At 39.1% G+C, this 26,916-nt stretch overlaps 1 protein-coding gene and 1 long non-coding RNA gene across 8 annotated transcripts in view; one reads left to right on the top strand and one right to left on the bottom strand.

Annotated features, from left to right (window-relative positions):
- Positions 1-738: 738 nt before the first annotated feature.
- The window catches only part of LOC116446760, a 51,467-nt gene continuing 25,289 nt past the window's right edge, over positions 739-26,916 (bottom strand). For 2 of the 7 annotated variants that reach the window (XR_004241366.1, XR_004241364.1), the window contains 5 exons: positions 22,995-23,176; positions 21,230-21,298; positions 17,796-18,079; positions 7,805-15,944; positions 739-2,192 (listed from right to left, as the gene is read on the bottom strand). This is a non-coding gene — a long non-coding RNA (uncharacterized LOC116446760). Of the gene's footprint in view, positions 2,193-7,804; positions 15,945-17,795; positions 18,080-21,229; positions 21,299-22,994; positions 23,252-25,511; positions 25,594-26,916 lie in introns of all 7 variants that reach the window. The other 5 variants (XR_004241362.1, XR_004241360.1, XR_004241365.1 and 2 more) reach the window with 4 other exon arrangements.
- The window catches only part of SLC39A10 (solute carrier family 39 member 10), a 75,079-nt gene continuing 60,512 nt past the window's right edge, over positions 12,350-26,916 (top strand). Inside the window, exon 1 of the mRNA XM_032115113.1 lies at positions 12,350-12,433. The gene's annotated coding sequence lies outside the window, so the exon portion shown is untranslated. The remainder of the gene's footprint in view (positions 12,434-26,916) is intronic.

Genomic DNA, 26,916 nt, shown 5'->3' on the forward strand with positions numbered 1-26,916 from the left:
CACAGGAGGAGAACCATAAACAAATTAAACTTTTTACTGTTCCTTTGATAAGTGATTTATCTCAATCTTCTTCTTATCATGAAATCTATTATGTATAGTTTTTAAAGTTGTAAGATGGTGATGTGCTAGATGGAGTTTGAAGGATCTGTTAAAATCCCAGTAAATGAAGAAGACCTGAACAGCATGAGGTTATAATCAGTAGTGCCTTTTTCTGGGTTACGTTTTATCTTCTTTTACCACATTCTTAACTGACTTTTAAACTGTGGTAGGACTGGCTGCAGACTTGGTCCCTACAGGAAACACAGGGTACACAGTGCATGAGGAATAAACTCATTCAAATCTGCAGATAGAGGAAGGCTGAAGCAACTGTGCCCAAATTCCTATCAGAAGAGAATTGCATGGTTAATGAATCACACTGAATCTACATGAGATTTGAGAGTCCTAACTGCTTAACCTCAAAAAATCATGATTTGGTCATCAGTTCTGCAGGATGAGCGAGAAGGGTGCTTTTGGCAGTAGTTTTGAACAAAAGAACAAATCAGTTGAGAAAATACAACTTTGGTACTTCCCATTTGCTTTGTCAGCCTAATGGAATCAAGATAAAATGAGGTATTAAGTATCATTTCCAAGGGGCTAAAGTGGAAGACCTTTATTGTCCAAATGCCAGCCCTGAAAGTGAAGGGAAATCCAAACAATAGTGCAAGGTAAGTTTCTGCACAGAAAAAAAAATCAATGAGCTCTGGCAGCTGTCTGAAAACTTTATTAGTTCAATGAATCACATTTATACAGACACTAATAATTATAATGTAAATAAGGCAGTCAGAGTAAAATAGTCCATCATATAATACTCAGTATGCCAATGTTATTACCATAGCATTACAATTACCTAAGTTTAATAGAGAAATATAAGACACTCACAGAAAGTAATTGAGATAAAAGAGCACAGTAAATTGGTATAGTACTGCAGAGAGCGATGAGCCACACTTATTAATTTCAACAATTACAAACCTACAGAGCAAGTTCTACTTCTCTTATCCCAATGAATGATTATGTTAAAGCAAATAGTCCACACTCCTAATGGAATTCCCCTACTTCATAAAACTGGAAGGTTTGTTAAACATCCCACCTGGATTTTCTGCAATGCTGTGCTGCATGTATTTGAGTGTTTCTTCTGCAGCATTAATTGCAGAGGGGGAAATTCCTTGAAGTGCTGTCGAATGTCTCTGCACTTTGAAGTGTCTGTCATGAGTGTGGCAGACATGCCATCAGCCTGCCTCAAAGACAAGGACCTCCACAGTTTTTTACAATAAATAAACTAGTTCTATTTTGTGTTCCCCTTACTCTAAAACTGCCTCTCCTTTACAATCCCTGAAGTTAGCTCATGTACTCCTGCCCTTTTGAGTGGCTTCTTCAAAGGGAGGTAAAAAAAAATTGACTGGCTGACAAAACAGCATTAAAAAAAAAGAAGAAAAAGGAAAAAAAAAAAAAAAAAAGGAGAAAATAATCCAGTAAGATACAGTAGTGTTCAAACTTCTACATGGCAAGGAGAAAAAGTAGGACAGAGGTTTTGCATAACCAAAATAATTGCCATTATAAGGAACAAGTCAAACCCAGAGAAATACTAAAATTCTAGCAAGAAATTCAGCCTGGCATGCACCTTGGCATGATTTATATCATACATCTCTTGGAGAATTTCCACTGGAGAGGGACAGGGAGAGGCCCTGCTTGTGGTCTAAGGAACACAGGACTACCTGATCCAGTTGGCTTTGGAAGTCAGCTGGATGAGATTTTATGATTAATCATAAAATGCACAAAATGAAGTGCTTATATGGTAGGATAACCAGCAAAAACCTTGCTGAGCTCCTCTTTGCTGAACTCACACATCCTGGGACCTCTCCCACTTGTACAGGTGACTATGACTTGTCTAACAGCCCCGTAAAACTCTCTGACCTTATTACACTACTGGTTTGTGATTAGTTACCTGGTCTTAAAATGGTATGAATAATTAGGGTGACCTAATTTTCCACACAGCCACAACATCCAGCAATTAATTCTTCTGTTCCCAAAACAATATTTCCTCTTGCTAGTTGCACAGGTGTTCCTCCTGCAGCTTCTTTTTCATGCCATCTTCCTTAATCCCAGAGGGCTGCAGAGGATTCTCAGCCTGACTGCTCCACAGAGCAGCAAAAAGTCTGAAAAGAAAGCATAAGATTAAGTGTCTCAGCTGGGGGGAAAGGGAAAAAATAAATATGCACGTATCCTGAGATGCTTCAATGCTTTTCATAAATGAAATTGTGCTGTGCATGAAATGTTTTCAAAGAGAGAAGGAAACCATTTTTAAAATGTTTGCAAGTTCAATTTAGTAATTAATACTTTGCATAGATATTACTAGGGGAACAGTTAAAGATGGGTGAGGCCGAAAATACCTGTTCTGAATTTGAATTTTCACAAGCAATCGGAAGGACAATTAAAAATGATAATGTGCAAGTGATAACAGCTTGAGAATTCATTAAAGTAGAACCTCAAAATCTTTTGATTTGCAGAACCTCTTCAGTACTGTATTTAATTACTTTTGCAGCATTCTTAGGATTTACAGTTTGAAACCTTTAGACTCTGGGAAAGATGAAAGGTTTGTGCCTGTTTAACAGTGTCACCTATGAGTCTGAATAGAAGGAAAAAATATGTAAAGCTGGGAGAGGGAATTACTGCTGGGACATATGTATGCATTTTCCTGCCGCTGTAGGAATGTATGGATTATCAGTCTGGGTCACTTTGTCTCTGGAAGAAATTCAAGAATTCACCTATACGCCTTGTTTTGCCAGCTGCTTTTCTTCGAAGGTATCCAAGTGAGTTCTGCCAGCATAAATCTTTCCATGAAAGAGCAGCATCTGCATCCTGGCCCATAACACTCACAGGCTTTTACAGGCTGCTTCATGGGAGATGAGGTGTCCTGTCTGACAAGTTGAAGGAGCAGCATCAGTTGTATGGCTCCTCTAAAAACTGTATCCAGGATGAGATATTTCAGGAACACCAGAAAAACTTCTTGCTCTTATGAGAGGTGTCTTTACATATCTCTGTGTCAGCTTAACTAGCATGTGATAGCACAAGCTGCTACTGATAAAGCCAGATCTGTCATATGAAAAACCATAAAGCACTACTTCAAATGTATGCTTATATTTCTTTTGATACAGACCAATTCCTAGGATTTAATAGAGTAAAATAAAAAGTTGAAATATACTTTATATTAAAACAGATTCAAAGTAAAAAAAATATATATTGGAGTTTCTTAAATGAGCTGTTTCAAGCTTGAGAGCATTTTCAGAATTGCATTTCAGATACTGAAAATCCAAATTTTTTCACACTGGTTCATATCTAAAAGGGATGTATGTTGAAATGTTTCATATGATGGAAATCCTTTTCCCCCACTAGTTATGCTTTTATCTTTTATTCCTCCCCCTGCCCCACCCCATCCTAAAAAAAAAAAAACAAACCATAAAAAGAATCCATGACGTTGGTCATTGAGGTATTCATATAAAAATTTAAAAGGAACCTCAGCTTTTTATAATATAATTATGTATGAATTCCCTTTAAAGTCTGATCCAGTATCCACTGACTTCAAAGAACAGATCTTTTTTGGATGAGACTAGTCACTGAAGAGTTTGGATTATATTAGTCACTGAAATGCAGATTCTGTGTTACCAGACTCTCTGCCTATATTATGGCTCTTAGGTGAAGACCCCATTATTAGCCCACAACAAGCTTTACAAATTACCACAGTATTATGAAGTTACAGTGGTATATTATCCCTTAAGTGTTCAAATCTCTTCAAAATTCTCTCTCTGTTATTATGAATTATATATTAAAAATGCTGTTAGTTCATAATAAGGCTGCAAAATTTATACATAAAAGAGCATTTCTCTTTTGAGGAACCTTACACTAAGTTGAAAAAAAAATGTCTGCCCATAAAATTAACATATCAAACCTTCAGGTTTAAAAGAAAACATCATAAATGCAGAAACTTAAGACATTTGCATAGCTCGGACAAGAAATTTCATGTTGTCTACTGCCAGTTTTATCAGTGTTATGTTAAATGATCCTTTCCTGCATTTGCTTCATAGAGACCTAGTAACATTTGTCCTTCTTTCTGAATTGAAATTATGTTAGCATGACAAACACTAGAAGAGAAATCTGCTGGGAATTATTTATGAGGAACTTAGCAGAGTGGCTTTTAACATTATCTAATCCTGGAACCTTAGCCATGACCTTCATTAACCAGTGAAACACTCCCAATTACTAAAAAAGATTAACTTCAAGTGCCAAATTTTACCTAAAAGCACTAAAAAAAAGAAAACAAACACCAAAACTAAAGAAAAGCAGAGGAGAAAAGGAAAGAGGAAACCTATAGGGAAGAAAGACTCAAGTTTCCAAACCCAAGTAATTCTTGAAGGCCAAATTCTGGCTGCCAAAAGCAGGACAAAACCCCCAGGTGTGACGTGACAGGCTGTCCCCCAGAGGTCACATCACGGCCAGTGCCACTGCTCCTGGTCAGCTGGGTGCCAGCTCAGGAGGCATTCAGCGCCCCAGAGGGATTCCGTGCTGACGGGTGGCTCCGGCGCCCTGCGGAGCACGGGCTCAGAGCTCCCTGGTGATGCAGTCCTACAGGCCTGTGCTTCCCTGAGGATGTTGGACAGAATGTGCATGGCTGCAAATCCAAAGCAGGCCCTCCTCCTCTCCTTTTGGAGGAGGCTCAGAACGGATAAGGCTCAGGCTGTGTTTTCCTTGGCTGTGACAGATTTGCACAGTATCACAAGCTTGCTGTGCCTGTTTGTTTTCCTTCTATCAAAAGAAAGATGTTGCAAAACTGTTTAGAGTACAAATGAATCCATACCCCATATGTTGCTGTTTATATCCACTTAGGACACCCAGCAGACCTGGTTATGGAGCAGGTCCTTGTTGTTTCCAGTTACTCTTCTGCTCATAAACATTTAAGTGTGAACAACTGGATATTGCCATGTCTGCACTTAAATTGCTCATTGTAATTTCACATCAGCTTCTATTCCATATCAATTTTCTATGCAGCATATTATAGTATCTGCTCATGTATTTTGTGCAGACTGTGTAGGAAGAAGCTTAATCTAAAACATCTGCAGCAAGATGAGATGATCACATAAATATTATTTCTTGTAGAGGTTCTGTCTATAAACTGCAATGAAATATGTTTCCACTGCATCAGCACAATCCTGCCTTTGCATTTACCTTTTATCATCAAAATGGAGAACAAAGGAAAATAAAATACAACAGGAAAAGTCAAATTCCCAGGCACATAAACACTATGTTCAGACAGAAACTGACAAAGCTCTGAAAATTATGTCCCTAATCCGAAACCTGTTCAATAAACTACATTAAATATCACTACTGAGTATCTGTTTATGTGCCTAAATTCCCAGTAAGCCATATGGAAAATTACTTTCTAATGTGGAATCACCAGAGCTTTCTGATAGCAAAAGCTCCACACACACACTAAACTGTTGCAGAGTAAGTCAATAATCAGTGAGCTGCAATTTTCAGAGGCTAATGGATTCAATAGACACCTAAGGGGTATCTCAGCCTCAGCAGCAGCATTGTGCTCCATCACATTACCCTGCAATAGAAGCAACGACTCACAACAGAGTCTCATAAAAGAGGGTATAAATTATCCTTGTAGTTGAGATTTACCCTTGAAGGTCGGTATCCATACCCAAGCAATTTCTCTTCAATCATGCCCTTCAGGCACTTTACCAAAAGATAGGAAAAGTGCTTTGTATCAGACGTTTCAGCTCTGAAGGTACCTACATGCAGTTTCATCTGCACATAAAACACAATACTGAAGCAGCTTGCCATCAACGCACAAATAGCTTTTGTCAGCAAACATGTTAATTACCAAAATTTGTGTTCCAAGACTTGCTGTGTTAGTTCCTTAAAAAAAACTAAGCACATTAACTGTTTTCTCATTACATCATTTTGAATATGAGAATGAATGCAAGTTCCAACACAAGTTTCAGGGACTAGGGAGGGCAGATTATAAAGACTCACCTAATAGTTGAAAATTTTCACAAACGAAAGAATCCTTCTTACATAAGAAAGTGCTCTGAACAGAATATCTGCTAAACACTTAGTGCATGCCCCTGGAAGTCAGTGGAGCATTTGCATCCCCTCTTAGTTTGTAAGATTTTATAAATAAAAATCTAGTAAATTCTCAGGATTTGTAGCCTTCTATTTGATCTCTTTAGTCCTGAGTGTTCTTCACCATCCTCATTGGAACGTAAGCAGAAGAATTACATATTTGTATTTCTAAATGCAGATGAGTATTTTTCCCTTTGTTATAATCCACCAAACTGGAGTAGGATTCAACTAATAAACCACTCTTAACTCCAACTGAACCATAATATTGTAAGTCAGAAATCAGAAACATGTAAATGCAAACACGTCAAAAGTTGAATGTCTGGTGACAAGCAATCCATTGGCTTCTATAATTTTAATCAATATAAATTAGTTTTTGGGGGACAATATCATAATTCCAAGCAGACTATAGGAAGTAAACTACTCTGGCTTCTACAGCTCAAGTAGCAAAAGGAGTAAAAGCAACGCTTATTAAACAGAAAGTAAACTTGAGGGAAGGTTCATTTTCAAACCTCAAAACTTGGTTCTATGTCCCAAAGTAAACTGAAGACAGAGTACTGTCACCCACTTGTGAATTCTCTTCTTCCAACTTTAAGAAGCCTGGGGGTTAAATAATGATAAAAATCCTTGGATGATGGGAACGCCTTTGTTCCAGGTGGTTATGCAGGAGGAGAAACACCGCCCTGTGGTACTGGGTTAAATCTCAGCTCACAGTGTGATCAACACTCCTGTATTTGGTGCCCAGGCAGAGCCTCCCTGGCAGGGAGAGGTTCCTGCACACACAGGCACCAACATGTCAGATCACCACAGGCATAATCACTGCCTCTACAGTGGGGGGGAAAGAACTGTGAGAATAAAACTTGAGGCTAAAAACTGCCTACAGCCTAAACACTGGTGATGATATCACTTTTCTATTTAGGATAGAAAGGAAGGTAGGAAGTCCTATTATGTGCAGGGAAGGAACAAAGTCCTCGAGGCTCATTGGTGAAGTCTATTAATTGAAAAGTACTAATTTAACACACGGGTAGTAAGTGGAATGATGGCATCTCTTCAAATGAATTCATAAATTAAAAGGTATTTTACATTTTTAAGGGAACATTTTTGTTGGTTATAAAGAAATTAAGAAAACCGAAAACCTCTGAGTAAGATGATGTAATTAGATTCACAGGTTATCACTGAATGCTTGTGTTAAATGAAGAAAATAACATCTACAAAGGTTTTGAGCTTAAACTGAAAACTGTAGCAAGTCAGTCTCAAAGTCAGTTTAGTTCTTGGCAACTCTTCTAAGGACACATTGACTGATCTCTGCCCACATGAAAGAAGAACCTATACTTAGTGCCTTCAATAAATTGAAGCTTTGGATATTCCAAGAAGGTGCAGAGAATATGGGAGGAATATAGATTCTCAAAAAATGCCATGTATTTCCTTTTGCACAGTTACTGTGCTCCACACAGTGAGTGCTGGATGAGATGCACGCTGTATATGGAAGAGAAGTCAGACTAGGAGAGCCCTTCTGACCTTAAAATGGAGATATAAATTAACTACGTTTTAGGGGACTCAGTAGCACAGGCATCTGGACAAAAGAAGTTTTGTGAGAGTATTCCTTTGCATTATAATTGTGTATTTAATAAGACTTCATACTTACTTTTACTCTAAATTAGTATCCATATCAAAGTACCAGGTTGTTTCCCATCTGCTTCTTGTTCCTTTTTGCTTCATATTTCTCTTCCTTCATATTCTTTTCTCCAACTGCTTGTCCTTTTCCACTGTAGTGTCCCCAGCGATGTTCCTTCAGTCTTCACTTGCTTATCACAGTTCATTTTGCTTCCTGTTTCTTTTCACCATCACCATAAAATAGATACCGATAATGTGGCATTTTGCTGCTCTGCCTGCACTACTAAACTGATTTTATAGCTGAGAGATTGGCACAGGTAATAAATAATTTGCTGGTTTACTTGTGCACCTTTAAAGTATGTGTCACTGCTAAAATCAGAAAAGAGATCTCCTGCCTTACTGGACAAAGCCCTAAATGAATGTGTTTCTTCTCTTTTACAAAACCAAAAGAACTTTATTGCAATTGTAAATATAGCATACTCTTTCAGAAATAAACATGATGCTTCCTCAGTGAGAAATCTGAAGAACCATCTTGGGAGTCCTTTCTCTCATTGCCCATCACCAGGCAGACCTGTCAGGTTCTCTGCCAATGTTCAAGTTAGTCAGTGAGCACACTGGCACCACTGCCCCTAAATGGAAGTTCTTTTAAAAAACTACACTCCTAAATCCACTCCCACTTTTTTCATACAAGAGTTGAGTTTCATTTCTGTGGTTTTCTTGTCTGCATTAACTTGTCACGCTGTGCCCCAAATTAGACATCGACCTGGCTTCCAATGCACTCTGCAGAGGATGCAGAAGACACAGAAGTGTCTCACAGAACTCACTGATCACGCTGTGATTTATTAAGAAATAATGAAGAAACTGATTGGCATTAGTTTCAAAGCTTTGAACCGAGCCCTTTGAGAATGGATGTAATTGGATTGTATAATATTATAAGCTAGCAGACTTAAAGAAGAATTCTTTAACTTTGGGTTATATTACTAAGTATGCTGAAGATATTTTTAAAAAAAACATAAATCAAGCAGTCATTCCTCCGTTTGTGAAGGCAAGAAGAGCAAGTTAACCAATTTACAAAGCTGAACTATGACCCCCCCAGCTAGCTTCATCATCTGTTTTGTGAATTAAACAATTGTTTATATATGTGACATATAAACAGATATAATATATATCTATTCTCACTGCAAGTTTAAGATCATACTTATTCATTGTGCAGCAATTCAAAGTAGAACCACTGACTGAAAATATGGAGGCCCTAATCAAAACTATTTATAGACAATTAGTACTAACGTAACTTTTCTCTATCAAGAATTTGCCAGTGGGAAAAGGAAATTATCTGAATTATTTATAACACCACATTTTACCAGTTAATCAAATAATACTTAATTTCCTTCATCTGAAACTTTTATTGTTGAGAATTGAAGTGTGTGGGTATTAAACAAGGTCTTGTTTCATAGCTGTCACAGATTTTATAGTGCACAAGGAACTGTCATGACTTTAAATTAAGCTTTCATGTAATCTAACTTTTCACTTGAGCCTGCTCAGGGTCAGGATTTTTTTTTAATGCCTTCATGAAATCACAAAAGTAAAGTAATTTTATTTTGTACATGAGCATTTATTCATCTTAAAGCAAATGGTTGAGGCTACACCTTGTTCATTACCACAACTACTGACCTAGCCAGAATTAAATGAACTCTGCATTTAAACTAATATTCTGTAAACAGCAATGAATAAGGGCACCTAAACAGCAATTTAAATGCATCCATTTTGGTGGAATGACAATTATAAAAGAGAGAATTACTTCATATTAGAAATAATTTCCTGCCCAACTCAGCATCTTTGTATTATCTCCTGTGCTTATTTACTTTTCATATCTTTACCACTGTGGCTTTGCCAGATCTTTTTTTAAATGATAACATCAGTATCTTTCAGCCAAGAATCTTATTTGACATAATTGCTTCTCATATTAGAACTTTTCGGAAATTAAAGTTGATTTGGCACATTTCTGAGGTGATGCTGAGGACTTTCTAGACATCCAGAACTAAAAATACACTTCCAGAAGAGGCAGTGCTAAGCAGTTCAACCACCAAATGAAGGCTCCTAATTCAGCTGCTGATACTGACCAACACTAAGCCAGCAAGTCCATTCAGGGGACTTCTGAATTCAGTGGCAATAGTAAGGTTCCGTTAAACTGGAGGCTGAGAATGCTGAAGGTTTCTGGAATAAAAGATGGGGAAGAAGGTTCAGCAAGCATTTAGAGGCCCTTAGAAACAATGCCTACTGAATAAAAATATTATTATGTTACAGTATTGATATTATGGGACACCAACTGGGGTGCGCAGTGATTCATTCTCACCTTCCCTGAACCCACATTGTGGCCATATAATCACGGCCAAATGCATCTTGTACACAAGTCGGAGTATCTGCTGCTGAAACCCACCTACTGCAGCACAGTTTGAGGGGCATGCTGCTCATTGTATGTTCCACATATTCTGTTTTACAACATCCACTGGCCAGAATCAGGAAATCAAAACATCCCTTCCTGCATGTGCCGCAGGGCATCTGCAGTTCAGGCTGCTGTTGTAGCAAGGTGTAGTTAAGGTCCTGAAAAACAGCTGCTCTGCATTAGTATCAAAACAGGCTCCTGTTTGGGCACTGTAATCAATGAAAATGCATCCTGGGCAGTTCTGAAAATAGGCATGGATGTGTGGGAGTACAGAGACATTAAAACCACCCTTCTTAAATTGATCTGAAAATTAATTAAGATAAATTAAATCAAAATCTAACCTACAGATTGTCTCTGGGAAGACTTTGCCTATGATTGCACTTCATGTTTAGGTCTGCTGAATCCACTACAGAAATTGCATAACTTTATTTTGGGATATTATCAGATGGTCCAAATTTCCTCACAGCTCAGTTGTTGATTCTATAAAGTTATACACATACTTTAGACATCTTGGTGAGAAGCCCAAGTGTAGAAGCTCATGTTCTTAGGCTTTCTATAAAATTTGACAGAGAATGGGGACTGTTATAGGACATGGTTCAGAATAACAGCTAAATTAGGTTCAAAAGGAGCACGAATATTCCCTCTTCCTTCGTGACTCTCAAAATTTTATTTAGATGGCACAGTCCAATACTTAGGAAAGACGGAGGCCTTATGTTATCCCTGAACTTTCAGATATACCCCAAGTACTACAACAGCATCCAAAATATAGTACCATAGGCCTAGAGCCATTTATAACAGGCTTGTGTTGCTTTTGCACAGGTGGAATCCTGACCTGGCCCCTTCAATCCTGAAATCTTCCTGAAATTTTGCTGGAGTTGGTGACCTGAAGAGCCCTGAAACAGTGCAACATTTTCAGAGTGGTTCATAGAAGGAAGCCCCAGGAGCACAGTCTCATTGCAGAGAACTTGGTAGGGAATTTCCACAGGACATAAAAGATCCTTACTCTCTCAACAAACAAAAATTAAGGTCCAACCAATTCATCCACAGAACAGCTCTGCTGTTCATAATACAGCAAGCAGGAAAATGCTCCACTGACAACACTTTATAACCTTTGAAGACAAATGTCTATGGTGCCAGTCCTTCTAGTTGCTTTCTATGATAGACTCCTTGTAGACTCCTTGCTAGATTGCTCTGGAAATTTCACGCTTGGAAAGGCAGGGCTCTTGTTTTGGAGAATCCGTTGGGGTATGACACTGACAATGTTTTTGTAAACCTGTCTCATTATCCAGCATTAAGAAAGGGTCTAATATATTTCATGGCACTGTGTGGCATAATTGCTTGTGCCTTTTTTCCCTCTGACTCTTCCAAAATGAAGAATGCTTCCATACATCCTCACGGGCTGTGTGTCATTAATGACCATCCAGGCCAGAGCTGCATATTTATTTCCATGCATAGCTTCACACCGTCTCTCTGAAGTCTCTACTTTTTAAAGTCATTCAGTCTTCTCTTGAAAATGTGAATAAGAGACCAGGTGATTTGTTCCCAAAAATAATCATATTCAGTAAGAAGTCTCCATGCTGGTTTTTATACGCAACTCTTACCTCCAAGGACAGAAGTACTTTTTAAATCCAAGTGTTAAAGCAAGTCAAAGACAGGAAGGTGAATCAACCACGCACTCACAATTGGATGAGATAACTCAATGCTTTCATACTGCAGGATAGCTATTTCATTATCTTTTGCCTGCAAAGGGAAGCAGCAGTTCTGATTAAACACTATTTCATCTGTGCTCTTTGTAAGCATAACTCAGTGAAGATGACGGTATGATACAGCTGAGTTTTGAACTCTTGTGCTTGAAAGCCATATATCTTTAAGGCTTGTACCTTACGTGGATTCTCTCCTAATTAAGAACACCTGTAGAGGCCTGACCAGACCCTGTGGTTTGCAGCAAAACTGCCGAAGGGTTCTGAAAAGGCAGAAACTTTGTGTTGTCTTTTAACCTAAATTATAACAGGGTTCAAGCCTGTGCCAAGCAGAGTAAAACTATATAATTTATGAGCTATGAGGGCAGCTCTGGGCCCCTCTGAGGTGATTTTTATCAGTGCAGTAGCATAAACAGTTCTCCTTTACTTGAACATTGGGAACAGGGAGCAGTGGAAGGCCTGCTGTATAAAGGGGACCCAGCCTGTGCTAGGACCTCTGTAGCCCACAGAACGCCAGGTAAGTGTGTTCACACTGCTTTGCTTTTTGAGCAATGGCTTGGGAAAAGGTGTGCAATGTGCTGAGACTGAGCATGGGCTGTGTGCTGTGGGACTGGAGGAGCTGCACTTCAAGGCCAATGATTTGCTTTTTGCTCTTAAAATTTTAAGCTTGTTACAGAGGATCTACTTTGATTCATTGTCTGCCTTTGTCTTGGAAGGCTCAGTTGTGCCAAACCATTGGTGTAATAGAGCTACCCACAGTATTACAAACTGCATTCGGCTGTAATGATGGGTTTGGGCCCTTGCTCTCTCTGGGTTTTGAAGTTGTGTTCCTATGAACAAGCAGGTGTTACTTAAGGACTGGTCCTTGAGTCAAGTGGAAAACTGTTAGATACAAGCAGAACATATAAAGAATTTATTTTTGGTTTTTGCTATTTATTAATAATGTAATTATATATAAACCATAAAAGATAGTTTGTAACTCAAAATGACAGTATAGAACAGAACTCAATCTATTCATTTTTTCTGTCAGGGTTTGAGGGGCTTTAGGAGACTTAGATGATAAGACATTACTGCAGGTTCATATTCTTCTCAGCAAATAGCAGGCAAGAAGTGGGAATAGCCTAAAAATATCAGCTAACTGGAAACAGAGCTAAGGCAATGTCCAGCTGACCCACCTCCAGAAACAACAGATAGGCTCCAGGGACATCTGGCTTTTGTTTCTGTCTCAGAAGGTTTGGTTTCCGTGGTGTGGAGGTTGGGAGGGAAGAAGGGGGGGCGGGGTTTTTGTTTGGTTTAAACTGACATTTTGACTCTAATCTTTATATAAAAGGGACACCTTGAAAATCTTAGTTCTATGTTTCTTTATTGCATACCTCCAGCAAGAATAAAACCTTTGTTGGTATTGGTTCCTGATGATTAAAACGACTACAATAGTTGGCGTCCTAATTTTAAAAAAACCAACAATCCCCTTTGCAGTTGCGCTCATTTTTATTTTCTCTGTAATGTTACATGCAGACTGCTGCAGAGGGAGAGCTGGGGAGATAAGTTTCAGGCTCAGCTTGCCAGCTGCAGCAGAAGGGGCCTTGTTACTTAAAAGCTATTTCTTGATGGAAAGCTGCCCTTATTAAGCACTGTCAGTTGGCACAGCTCTCCTGTGCTGCCCAGTTATGCCCTGTAAGTCTGGGATAAGAAGCACTTCTTGCTAAAAGATTAAGAAGGAGACTCTTAGAAATGTTTTACAACATTATATAAGAACTGAGTCTGGCTGTAGGTTGTCCTTGGACTTGAAACAACCAGGATCACAGATCCAGCCTGAACATGAGCTTGGTGCTCTCATCTTGAAGTTAAGCCATTATGGTCTATGACTAACTCTGCAGTTTAGATTGGCACAGTCTCAAAGGAAGGTATTTCCCTGCATCTGGAAAAAAAGTGGACGCAGCCAATGGCCTTCTAAAGCACACTGCAAGAAAATCGTACAACAGCTTGAGGCATCATGTGTAGGTTGTTTAATTTCTTCAGCATAATTATCCTTTTAATAGGTGTGCGCTAGTACCATAATCCTCCTTTCAGGATTCCAGTAGAAGACTAAATGCTTGGCTAGTTCAGGCCAATGACTTCTATGGGATCTGTACTGTTCTTTTTTGAAAATTTAATGTAATGGCTTTTTGTTCTGTAAACAGAAGATCAAGGTCAGATTTCTCTTGTAGGACTGAGCATCAAGAAAAGTTAGTCATTTTTGATTAAAAACTTGCAATATATGAACTATTGTATGTAATGCTGACAGCATTGCTCATAGTGTGATTGAATAATATGATAACTTTATACAAACAACACCTTCAAAATATACATTTTAGGCAGAGACCAGCAGTTTGTGTATAGGGGTTTTGTATGGGTGTTTGTATAGGTCTTCATTAACCAGGCAAGTCTGCTGGTCTACCACAGTTCCCAAGGTAGCTACGTGTCAGAAGTATTTCGTACTCATCCAGTTGTCTAATGTCTGCCTAGACACTGCCTATTTTAGGATTACTGGTTTCTTATTCACATCATTTTTGCCTGACAGCTGTGCTGGTTCTAGTGTTGAGAAACACATAGATCTCTCTAAATAACCTCTTCTCAGCTTTTTTCTGTACTGTTTGCATTTAAGACTCAGTGGTGTTCAGGGAATTGCTTTGGAGTCAATCATAACAAAGATCGCCATCTACTGATCTCTACCAAGATGTTCTGAGGATTTTACACTTCAACAAAGCCTCTTTAAAAAGGCTTTTTGTGCTTAAAGTAAGATCACTGTGTGGAACAGTTCTTGTCATAGGACTGGACAGTGGAAGTTTGCCAAAATCTTACACTTCCTTCAAAAGCTTCTGTTGGGTGTCCTCTGTCTTGACTTGGTGCTGGGGGTACTGTGTGTATCTTGTTGCTGTGACTTTTCTTCAGATCAAACAGAATTAGCAGCTCCTCAAACTGAGCATGCAAGCTCAGAAAGACTATAGGAGACCTCCCACATATAGGATATGTGCTATAGAGAACATGCATTCTGTAATGTGAATGGGCTGCACTTAAATGAGAAGATAATGTCTCTCTCAGATAAGTGCAGTGTGTTGCTGAGTACAGAGATAAACCCACTCTGGAACAAAGCAGTGCAGTGTGAGCCAGCTGCTGAAAGACTGCTGAGCACAGACATCAGGAATGTATCTTCACACAAGCAAGACCCCTGCAAGCAAAAGTAGTGCCATGACCTAAAAGGCCGAGAAGTAGCGCTGAAAATAAATGGATTTGTAAATCATCCATTTGAACCAGCCTACACTCTGAGGCAGGAAAGGCCGCAGGAAACCTGAGAGTTGGGTGCTTTGCACTCCTTGTCTGTAAGGCCTTTGGTGGAGGGGATAACTTTCTGTGATGGTGGAAGGTCACTCAGTAATAATCACACAGGAAGTTTAGCAGTCACTTTGAACACGTCCAATTGTTGTCCAACCACGCTCCGGTTGGTTCTAGTGGCATAGTAGGTGGGAACAGTACACCAGGGAGTTTGGGGAGGTCCATGATGAAGTGTCTGTTTTACTAGAAGAGAAGCACAGCAAAAATCGTAACTGTTATCTTCACTGCCATCAGCTCCAGCTGGAAAAGGATATTTGCTAATACCATCACTTCTGGTGGACTTGGCAGCATTAGGTTTGTGGTTGAATTCAATCTTAAATGCCTTTTCCAACCTAAAGGATTCTAGAAGATGATCTGGATACTTCTATAATTATGTTCTTATCTGGCTATGCAACTGGCCACAATCACATCAGGTAAGAGTCTGGAAGATCAAGAAGTGGCAGCATGGTTACCAGAGAAGGCTCAGTGCATCTTCTGTTGGACTTCTGTACCCTGTTTAATCTTTAAGAAAATGAGATTAAACACAGCAGTTCTTTTTAGCTAAGAGAATTTCTCGGATGGCAGAAGGAAAAGCACCATTAAGAAGGTGCATGAAATCAGGACAGGCTGCCAGAACAGAGTTATGTCTGCTGTTGATGCTGCTGCTCACTGAGCCTCTGTAAGGCAAAGGAAAATCTGTAAGATATCAGTGGATGACTGGGATTACATATGTTCCTAGCCTCAAAAGCTGAGGAAAGGAGGCAGGAAATATTTGGGGTTATGGAGGGAGGCAAACCTGTTTTGCACAGGAATGGCATGTTTGAAGAACAAGCCAAAAATGGGTGTTATCAGGTGTGGAATACACAGCACCACAAGGCATAGCTACATATAGCTTTGCACAGCTTTGGGTTTTCTTCTAAAGAAAACAATAGATAGGTGTCTCCTGGGTAACAGGAGCGGGGGAAATGGTGCCACAAGGACTAAAAATAATCAAATCTAAAGTGTGAATTCTGGCTGTGCCCATTAAACTCTCAGTAAGCCAGAAACAAAGTACGGCTTAGGTGGCAATCTTGTTTAGGGGACAGGGTTTGGTTGTGCTCTTAGAATTGACTTCAAATGCAGCTGGGTGACTGCATTGAAAGGCCTAGAAAAACTGAGAAAAACTAATTGTACTCTCTGTAAGACTTGTGTGGTACTCAAGACAAACATTTAAATTTTGAAAAAAATCTACAGATTCCTCCCCTCCTTTACTTGGGCACTTCTCATATGAAGCTGAAACAACCCTTTCTCTTTATCAAGATAGAAGTTTAACCCTACAAACTTTCTTTACTCACTTTCCCTTCCAGCTAACCATAAAATTCCATGTATGGGATGTAGCTAGTGTGTTTTAGGGGATCAGAGCCACACCGTGCTGGTAACTTTAATCCCTCAAATGCTTTGGAACTGCTGTGGTCTGTGTTCCTTGGATGTTTCCACTGATGAACATTGCTTATTCACACTGAGCTTCAGTACAGTTCAGCTGACGCTGCTCTAGTTTTGATCCATTATGCAACAGAAATGTCAGTGTGCTTCACTAAATGCTAGCTGTGATTTATGATTTCTTTTTAATCTGTGCTAATTTGGGGGCTACTTGGCATTTATACATAGCTTGAAGAAGTGTATTAGCGACTCAAATATTGTTGCCAGGTTTCTGTGGTTTACTTTTGCCCATACCAAGCACTAAGCAATTAATCTCAAGGTCTTATGTATGGCAAAACAAAACAACCTCTCAGAAGTTGCTTACATTTGTTTGAGAAAAACTTTCATTGGAAATGAGGAATTTGAAAGAAAGAAGAACAGAATATTTATAAACAATAACTGTATGACAAAATGCTTCTGTAAGAAGAGACTAAATTTAGCATTTGCAGGACTTTTATCCATGTTCTGGGTATTCTCAAGCACAGGTAAACCATTTGATCAGTAAAACAAAAGATCTTGTACAAGTTGTCTACAGTCCTTACATGCATGTTTTTATAACGTCTCCCTAAGAAGCACCTGGTTTTTTCCATTAAGCTATTTTGCTCCATTTGAGAATGTTTGATAGACACACCTCAGGTGAAACATTGTCTTTGAAACTGGTGCCAGGTATTGTACAGATGAATTAAATTGCCTCCAGCAAATCTTGAGTGAACAGGGGTTGTACAGCCTATGGCCATCCACACTGAAAGTGACTGTCCCTTTAGTGGGTACAGAAAGCCACAGAGCACCTACAGTGCTGGGAACATTTGATGAGCCACAGCAGCATGCGGAGCTAAAGCACTCCAATGCCTGGGGTTTTTCTGCTGCAAAATGGAAAACAACTCACTGGAAAACAATAGAGAAAGAAAACAAGATTTAATTTTGTTTGTTTGTTTTGTTTTCAGCTCTGCACCATCTAAATATGTTGTATATTTTTAATTTTGTAAGCCAGAATAAACCAGCTACAGAACTGTGTCCAAAGTTTTGGATTACATAGGACAGTGACTGCATACCTGGACCAGGTACCATACCTTACCATACCTTAGGCTTCCTCCCATTCTTGGTGAAATCCCCAAACTTTGCCCAAGACCATGCTGACAGATGACGTGTGAGCGCTGCAAATCTTCCTGAATCAAACCACATCAGCCTCAAATGGCTTTTTCTAATAGGCCAAGATGACCAAGAGCCTTGTCAAAAGGGAGATAGATTGGCCAATGACCAGTGCAAAAGGCCAAGTCTGGGTGGCCACACAACAGTTCTGGAAAAGTTTTCCTCTCTGCTTGATGCCATTCCTTGCTGAGAACCAGAATGAACTCTGTAAGTGACAATATATAAAACAAGGGGCACTTAGATCACCTAATTACTTGAAGCAAACAAAGACTTTGATGATGCAGGTTGCTTTAAAATATACCTGTGCCTTCAATGCAAGTACAGCTCTAATATACCCTCTTTCCATCTGTCTAGCTACACATTCCAATCTCATAAGGGATTGAAGGGTTACTCTTTTGGGGGGTTGGGGTTTTTTTCTGAGAAATTTGTGGGAATTAAGACAGAAAATGTTTGAACAATACCCTGTTATTACTGGAAAGTTTCTTAATTGTGATAGTTCAGAGAAATCTTAGCAGAGTGTTATCAGAAGTGTAAAATGAATCCAGGTAAAATAGCTTTTGCAGAGAAGGTAGCAAATATTTTTGGATTTCCTGTCATGAGGCATGCTTTCAAATCTTTGTAGTGGAAATCAAAGAGACTGGGTGGAAAGGACCACCAGCCAAATACTTTTGGTGTTTATAACAGGTGTGCAGGAGGTACATAATTTGTTACAGCCTTTGCAAGCTTCATTATAATGCAAAGACAAGGATGTAAAATAACCAATGTTTTTAGAATTATATTGCCTCATTTTTCACACCATTGGACATGTTGGACACTTTTAAACAAATTTGGCAGGAGAGCTTTTAAATATAGCGAAATTCACCAAAGTTTTATGAGAGCCATTGGATGAGCAGGGAAGAGAGTTCCTGTAGTGAGTGCCACAGAAGTTGCCCATGGATATGTTCGGTGTTGCCCAGGCTGATCCTGCTGAGGTTTGAGAGAAGCTGCAGGGGCTTCTCCAAACAAGCACAGTGTTCCACAAGAAACATGGGAAAGTAGAGTAGGAGTAGCTAAGGGTGTGGCTCTGAAGGCAAGAATATGGCTTCTGTCCTTCTGTTCTGTGCTGCTAACAATTCTTAAACCAGCTTTTTGTAACAGCTCACTAAAGAGCTGTTCTCCCCTCCTAACTGTTCCACTACTATTTAACAAAGTGGAAATCTCACTTTTCTTCTTCTGCATGAAGCAATGGACCTGGCTTTCTTATACTCTGTCTGCATCACAGCTTTCTTTAAAACACATCACCCAAAGCTCAGCTGCGTGGTTCCCCAAAACCCCTTGCCTACCTTCATGTTACCTATTATCATAATCTCTTTTGTTTTAAATGGTTGGTCTCTATGGTTAAATCTTATCTCTATCCCCTTAGGGATCTTATCTGTCCTGCACTTGTGGCCCCATTTCCTCTTCTGGTGAGCCCTTGGAGTGCTCTATGCCTTTCCATGGAACTGTTTACAAGCTGCTTTTGAGGGCACAGTTGTCACTATAAGACTAAAACTGAATCCAAAATCAACTAAATATAGCTGTTCCACAGGGAACCATCTTTTCTGATAAGGCCAATAAATTACAGGAAAAAATAGAGATCTAGAACAAGTCCTGTACAGCCAAGACCTGAACAATGGCTAAAACAAAACAAGGTTCAATACAGCCAGGAAAAAAACCCAACAATGTGGCAAACAAAGCAGTGCTGTTCAGGCAGCTTTGCCTTTCTTCCTACCTAGGTGAGATGCAGTCTGGGCTTTTGCCTGCTGCCCAAAAGGCAGGATTACTGCTGTGTGCACACGGGGGTCATGAGGAAGTCAGGGCTAGAGTAAGAAACATGCCCCACCAAATCCACCACTAGCTGTGCCAATAATGGGCGTATACCAAAGGAATCCCACCACTGCTCTCCTTAATTCTTGATTTAAAACTGGGATCCTGTGATGAAGCAGACTCTACAGTTTCATCTTGTTTAATGGGATTTGATGGGGGGCAGGAGAACAGTAAATGAAGAGCCAGCTTTATTTCTATAGCTGCTCTTTTGAAACAGTATGGAATTGATAGCCGTGCAATAACTTTGGTGAACTGTGGAAAACCAAAGATCAGAAAAGGGACTGTAACAGAGGTGCTAGGCAAGGACAACAAGCTACAAGATGCCATGAAGCCCACAGTTCAAACACTGACTTGGGATAGGATAGATTGAGTTACTATGTTCAACTTTAAAAGTAGGCACTCATTTGCATATTATTGACATCAGGGTAAGATTTAGAAGATAAGAATCTGTACAACCCATTGTGCTGTTCTCTCTTTGTTAGCCTGCAGAGTGAGAAGGATGCTGGGGTTGGAAGGTAGGTAGCATTTTGTTCATCTTAATGAGTGTAGCGGTCATTCATATATTTTTAAGTCATTAGCATCATAGAAATAAAATTAAAAAAAAAAAAAAAGAGCAGGGGAGCTTGCAGACTCATTTTCTACACAATTTTTCATGGAACCTAGCTAGTACAAGGGCAAGCTTGTTCAGAAATCTAAAAATTAAGTACCTTGACTTTCATTTCATTTGATTCCTCTTCAAAATACTTTCTGACCTTCTGTTTTAAAACCAAAAAGCTTTTTAACCCTCTTCCTGAATGTCATAAAATTTTATAGAATTGTTAAAGTTAGAAAGAACCTTTAAGATCATCAAGCCCAATTATCATAGAAAATAATATTCAAGAATTTAGGAAAAATTGACTGCTGCTGCTCCTGCACTGAGTGCCTGCCCTGATCCAAAATTAGCTCCACTGGGAATGTCCATCTTTGCTACTTTCTAGTTTGAGGAGCTGTCAATAGAGCTAATAAGTGCTAGGAACTCTACGGAAGCTGGGCACAATCAGCGAGTGTAAACCCATACCACTGTCAGATACTAAGATGCCCAGGCAGGAGGGTCCAAATGGCATTTATGAGATTCTATCAAAAGCTTTTAACTTGGTCAAACTTGGATGGATTTTTTTTTTTATCTTGAAACAGCATAGGATTCCTCCTTGACATGTGTTCCTCTCATTCTCTCATTTTGTTTTGTACATACAGTCTGCTATGTGAGGCATAGAAAATTGTTACCATAATTCTTGGTAAATAGCTAGAACTGGCAGAGCTTTACACACACACACACACACACACACTCTTAAAAAAAAAAAAAACATCCAAACTCAGCCATGCACTGGGCATGGAATATTTAAGCCCAAATGATAAACAACTATGAGCCTTGCGAGAGAGGAGTGATGAACAAGCACATTAATACATATTCATGTTACAAGCTTTGACATTAACCATTTCAGATTATGCTTTATCTGTTGTGTTCACTTACCTGTTATGAGACTGGTGAAGTGAGAAAGACAAATGAGATTTTATTCTTGGAGGGTTTACATCTTAACATCTGAAAGTCAGAATGTTTTTGAAGAGTGTTTAGTACATACTGGAAAATAATAATATTTGATATGAAGTTACAGAGAAACATACTAATCTTGTAAAATATTCATAATAAGGTTTTCTTTCCTTCATTTTGGTTCATCATCATTAATAAAATGTATGTAGGTCAAACGATTTTCATTGACAATTGCATAACCTTATAGAGTTGCTACTGGCTAAAAATAAGTAATCATCCTCTCAGCCTTTTTTCTTTTTTTAATTAATGAAGACCTAGGAAAAAAGCAAGTTTTCAACATATTCTTGGGTGGACTTCTTTTAGACATGACAAGATAAAAGTAGCAAAAACTCTTGCATTAGAAAAGGAACCTATTAATCTACCAGGCCACAGAATTTATCAAATGAGTGAGCTGAATATAAAGGTGAAAAAAAGATGGAGTACCAGATACTCTGAAATGTGGTATTGCTATTGATTGGTGCTGCTGAAAATGGCTGCACCAAACGGTGAAAAGGTAGTGGAGATGGTGAATAATTAGACATTAGTAAGGTATAATTTCTTTGTGTTTTAGGAGTGACAGCACAGAGGCAAATGGCAGGAATTAGCTGGAAGTACTGTACGGGGTGTGTTTTTCTCTGTAGGTTAATCAATAATTTTTTTCCTAATAAAGTCTCCAGAGGTAATCATGCTGGTCTACACAACCCACTGTGCACAGTAACACCGAGTCTCAAGAGGGCCAATGCATCTTCTGCCTATTTCAGGCCTCCAGGTTTTCGTGTTGCTCAGAGAACATGGCTTCTTATATAGTCTGTCCAATCAAGAGATTACAGAAACTCTCCCCATTACTGCTTAGGAAGTGAACTTTCTGCAGGAATGAAAACAGGATGTAAACTAGCACATGCTCTGCGGCACAAAATGTGCTTACACTGAAGATCCCCTGTGGAAGTGAACACAGCTTTGGGCCAGAGGGAACCTTGATAGATGGAGCAGTTAGTTTCCCCTTCTCTTTCCAGTTTCTCTGCAGGAGGGCAAAACTTTGAGTGGTTATCTATCGTAGCAGATACAGTGGGGACAAAAGGAGATGTGGAAGAGATGCTTATTGTAAGACCTGAGTGAAGATACATATTATCTCTAGCAGTACAGTATCCCATTTCCTGTATTCAAATATTTATTAACATTACAACAGAGCCACAGATGTTCAGTTTAATGTTGGTGTAAGGAAATTAGAAGGCTGGAATCAATAATCTTCCAATTCACAAGTTTTAGGGAAATAAATAAAGGATAGTGGAGAATGAAGACAAAATTGGGCCAGTACAAAAGAGAGAATGGAAGTCGCACACACAAGCAAGATTCCAGGGCTCTTTCTGTTCCAGTGATGTAATGGAAATGGACTTGGAGAAGTATTTGATCTCCTTGAGCTACAGGTGGCTTGAATCTTGCTATTACTTTAGCTAGCGGTGATCTACTGACATGAAGCTCACAAAAGATGTAGTAACATGGTCATGGTTTAGAGAGAAAACCCTTCTGCAGCAGGAAGGGAATCAAGCTCTTCAGGGGCAGCACTGATGGTCAAGGGAAGGACAGAGAGCAAAACACACAGAAAAAGGAGAGAGCGCACAGGTAAGTGTCCTGATGAAGGTAAAAGCAGTACTCTAGGTTCACATCAGAGATTCTACATGAGTAAACACAGCAGTGAAAGAAATCTTACCAGTGCCTCACTGAAGGGGCAAAAGTCTTAATCAGAGCCTGAAACAACTACAGAAAACAGAGCAGTCAAAAGTTGTGGGTTGGCAAATCTTGAATTGTTTTCCTTCATTTTCCACCCTCGTCAGTCAGATTCCTTTTCTTCCGGTTTTGCTTGCCCTCTCTTCCATTCCCAGTAGAATTCCTCTGTGGTCACAAATGATTAGTCAAGTTTCCTTAGTATCAGTTCTCTCATGATCTGATCTTCTTTTAATCTTGCAGCTGAGAAATTATAAAATGGTGGGATATCATATGTGTCAGGCTTTTTCTTGTCATTGTTTGGGGGGTTTGGGGTTTTTTTGTGGCCTTGATGGGGTTTTTTTTGTTTGTTTTTTTTTTAATACAAGGCACATGCAGATTATCTTATCTCACATTAGTTCTGCTTGGTCCAAACCAAAACATTCAGCACTAGATAGTGGCTGGATCTGAACACTGATGCATACAATTGGCTTTTGATTCCATGTCAGTGTAACTGAGGAAAACGAGCTCCTCTCCAGAGATGTATATTTACATCATTAGCATCTAGACAAGCCAGCTGAGATCAGCTCACTGTTTCTCTAAATACTATGCTCTATACAAAGCAAGACTGTAAAACCTTTGCAATATGAAGATTAAAGACGATCAGCCCTTAATTAACAGTCTGTTGGGCAGCAGGCTGCAAGTTAAAAATCTGAAATACGAGAAAGCAAGTCTTTGTTCACAGACTGGCTGAACTGTGGTTTCAGCACACAGTAAAATTGCAATCTTTTACAAATAGCTGTCTGCCAAATGAGTCACAGTAATATCTACATGGACGCTCTTTATCTGGCCCTGTAGTGAAGTAATGCAGCTTAGACAGAATCTTTGAAAAAAAGCCCATACTCTGTCTTGGAAGAAATCTGTTTCCATGTAGAAACACTGATAGCTTTTCAAGGAAACTGAATTGACAAATCATTTTATTGACTCTTCAGCATAAAAAACAAGAGCAGAAAGTCTTAGAGCATTAGGGAAATAAATTCTGGTGTCTTTTTTACTGAAACACGGGACATATTGTGTCCTTCAAGCACAGGCTCTGAAGCTTCCTGAGATACAGCATGAATTTTAGGGTCCAAAGATGTGTACAGGGAGAACTGAAACACATCTTTTAAGCTGAAAACTGCTAACTAGGTGAAGTTCATTTTGCTCCTTCTCTCTCCAGTGAACAAGGCACACAGCATTTTACACTCCATGTTACAAATTTGGGGCCTTTAGAGAAAAGGAGTGTGCAAGTGACTGGGTAGTGAAAATCCAACACGTTTTGCTGGGGAATAGGTAGGCAGCAACTTGAGTCCATAGACTTCGAAGACTTCCATGCACGCTTATTTTATGCAGATAAATAATCTTGTTTACTTCACTGAGTACCTCATATGTAAAGCTCTGCAAATCTGTGTGTGCAAGTTAAATGCCTTCTGCTGATCCTGCAGGGACTGTCTGCTCCTGTTGTAGAGCAAAGCTGCCTGCAAGCCTGTATTACTGCCTTTAATCCTCTGTGTGTATGTGCATTGTTATGTGACAGTGTTGCATCCCTGTGAGCATTCCAAAGCATTAATCCACTTCTGAGAACACTTTATTGCTGACCTAATGGTAAGCACACAAATGCAGAGAAATGAGCTGCTGATCTACAGGTTAAAAGATTTAATAAACAGGAATTTTCACAGTCAAGTTGCAATAAATATTGTGGGTCTTCAGTAACAGCAGATTGATCTTACTCTGGTGTGAAACCTAACTGTAGTGTATTTTAAAATATCATGAGGTACTATCAACAGTAATTCTTGCTAAAGTTGCACTGGAAGAGGTGAATAAAGTTTAGTAATTGGGCTTTACTTGAAATGTAAACATATGATTTAACAGATTGCTGGAACAGATTATATGCATAAATAAACCTGGATTGTGTTACTTCTTAAGGATATTAACTGAGGTTAACAAATGCTGTATGAACAAAAAGAAATTGCCTGGGATTCCACTGTCAGCAGTTTAAAATGAATTCCCTGCTGATCTCGTGACAAGCGTACAACCAACCCCAGTTAGACCTGGGGTTCTCGACTGTGTTGGCATTGTGATTGTTTGAAACTGAATTCCAGGTCCATCTCCCTGCTGCTGCCATGCCATAAAAGGGCAATTTTTATATCAAGCTTATAAAGCATTTGTCATCCTCTAGATGTTAAAGAATTTTAGCAAGTGATGTGTGAGTTTAGGATGTCAGGATAAATAAAGTATGAGCTTGGAAAGAAATAAACTTTAAAATGCCCTCTAGCTTTTTGACTCCAAAGGACTTAAAGCAAGGAAACAACAACAATCACATCCTGTTTTGTCACTTAGTCATGTCAAGTGCCAGTAGCCATTACCATTCCTTCAGCCTTTCTGTCCGTATTCCCAGCTGTTCTCATTAATTAAGCCAAATGTGCTGGCTCTATTTAGAACCTCTGCAGTTATAATTCAACTCTTAATACAGACTTAATCATACCTTCTTGAAATTCACCTCTCCACTGGAAATGGCACTGGTAACCAGATTTTGCTTTCCTTTTTGCTCTTGTCTCTTTCTGTATCTGTTATATAGAAATAGTTTTGGTTTGTTTTATGAGTAGAAATACTTTATGGATATGGGCTGAAAAGAAAAGGAACTGAATTTTCAAACTTAACTAGTGATGGATTGTAAGGGGTTTGTGGGGTTTTTTTGTTGTTCTAAGTATTAAAATGCTCCATAATATTTGGTTCATTTCTCTGTTTCACAGATAATGTTTTATCAAGAAAAGTTAAGAGATCAAATAGTTTACGAAAATATCATGACCAACTGAGTTTAGAATTGCTCATTATCTGTACAGCAAAGTGGGAAACTCAAAGGGGCTAGTTTTTAAATTAACTACCTGAGCCATGTAATCTAGCAAAGCCTCCAAAAAATGAAAAGTATGTTTAATCTGGTAATGACTTTTTTGATCTCTTACTACCAAAGCAACATAATTAGTGTTGATTTCTGGAAAGTTTCTCTCCAAAATCTACTTAACTTTACTCTCAATAATATGGAAAAAATCTCCCTTAAACCTCTATAGCAAAAATTTAAGGCTGAGATTTTTGAGTCCAGATGCCCAACGCCTTCTGAAATCTAGTTGAAACAAATGGACTTTCAGAAAAGGCCCAGCCCAACATGTTATGTTCCAGTAGTTTCAATTAAGGACACATTTGACTTTACTGTGGCTGTAACCCAATGACAGGAAGCTCTGATGTTTAAAATAGAACTCAATAATTTATTGTCAGCATTGTATCTTCCTGATACCTTGATGTTCCTCTTCTCCCTCACCCCTCATCTGCCTCAGCTCTTGAAAAGAGCCAGAAGGATCCATGCAGAGAGTGGCACCTCCAGCCTTCAGCCTATCTCCCTGCAAGCAAGGATATTATGCCCTTCTCAAACTGCAGTGAACCTTGGCAGGGGGCAGCTGTTCCATAAGCAGCATCAGAATATCTCCTGTTGTACCATACTTCTATCTAGGCCTGCAGAGGGTTGGGATTTTTGGTTTGGGATGGGGTTCTTTAGCACTCAGCTTGGCAGCTGGGGTGAGTTATTGGTACTGCAGAGAATGGATAACCATGGTTACTCAGTGTTTGAACACTCAGGAACATCATTAACTTGTCTTCCTAGATGGTGTGGGGACAAGCTTTCCTTTGTACTCCTTATCCAGTGTCTGTTTTGGAGTTACTGTGCAATGCTGGTGCTGTGATATTGGTGCCTTTTACATCATAACTTATTCTGCCAGTGAGGGGTCCCATTCTTAGTTATTCTGTGGTGGAGTTTTTTGGGGTTGGTTTCTTTTTTTTTTTTTTTTCCTTAGTGGTGCTGGCTTGCTCTCAGCTTCGTTTATGGCCTGTAATTAGCC

This window comes from Corvus moneduloides, chromosome 7 (genome assembly GCF_009650955.1).
Source record: "Corvus moneduloides isolate bCorMon1 chromosome 7, bCorMon1.pri, whole genome shotgun sequence".
Taxonomy (NCBI): Eukaryota; Metazoa; Chordata; class Aves; order Passeriformes; family Corvidae; genus Corvus; species Corvus moneduloides.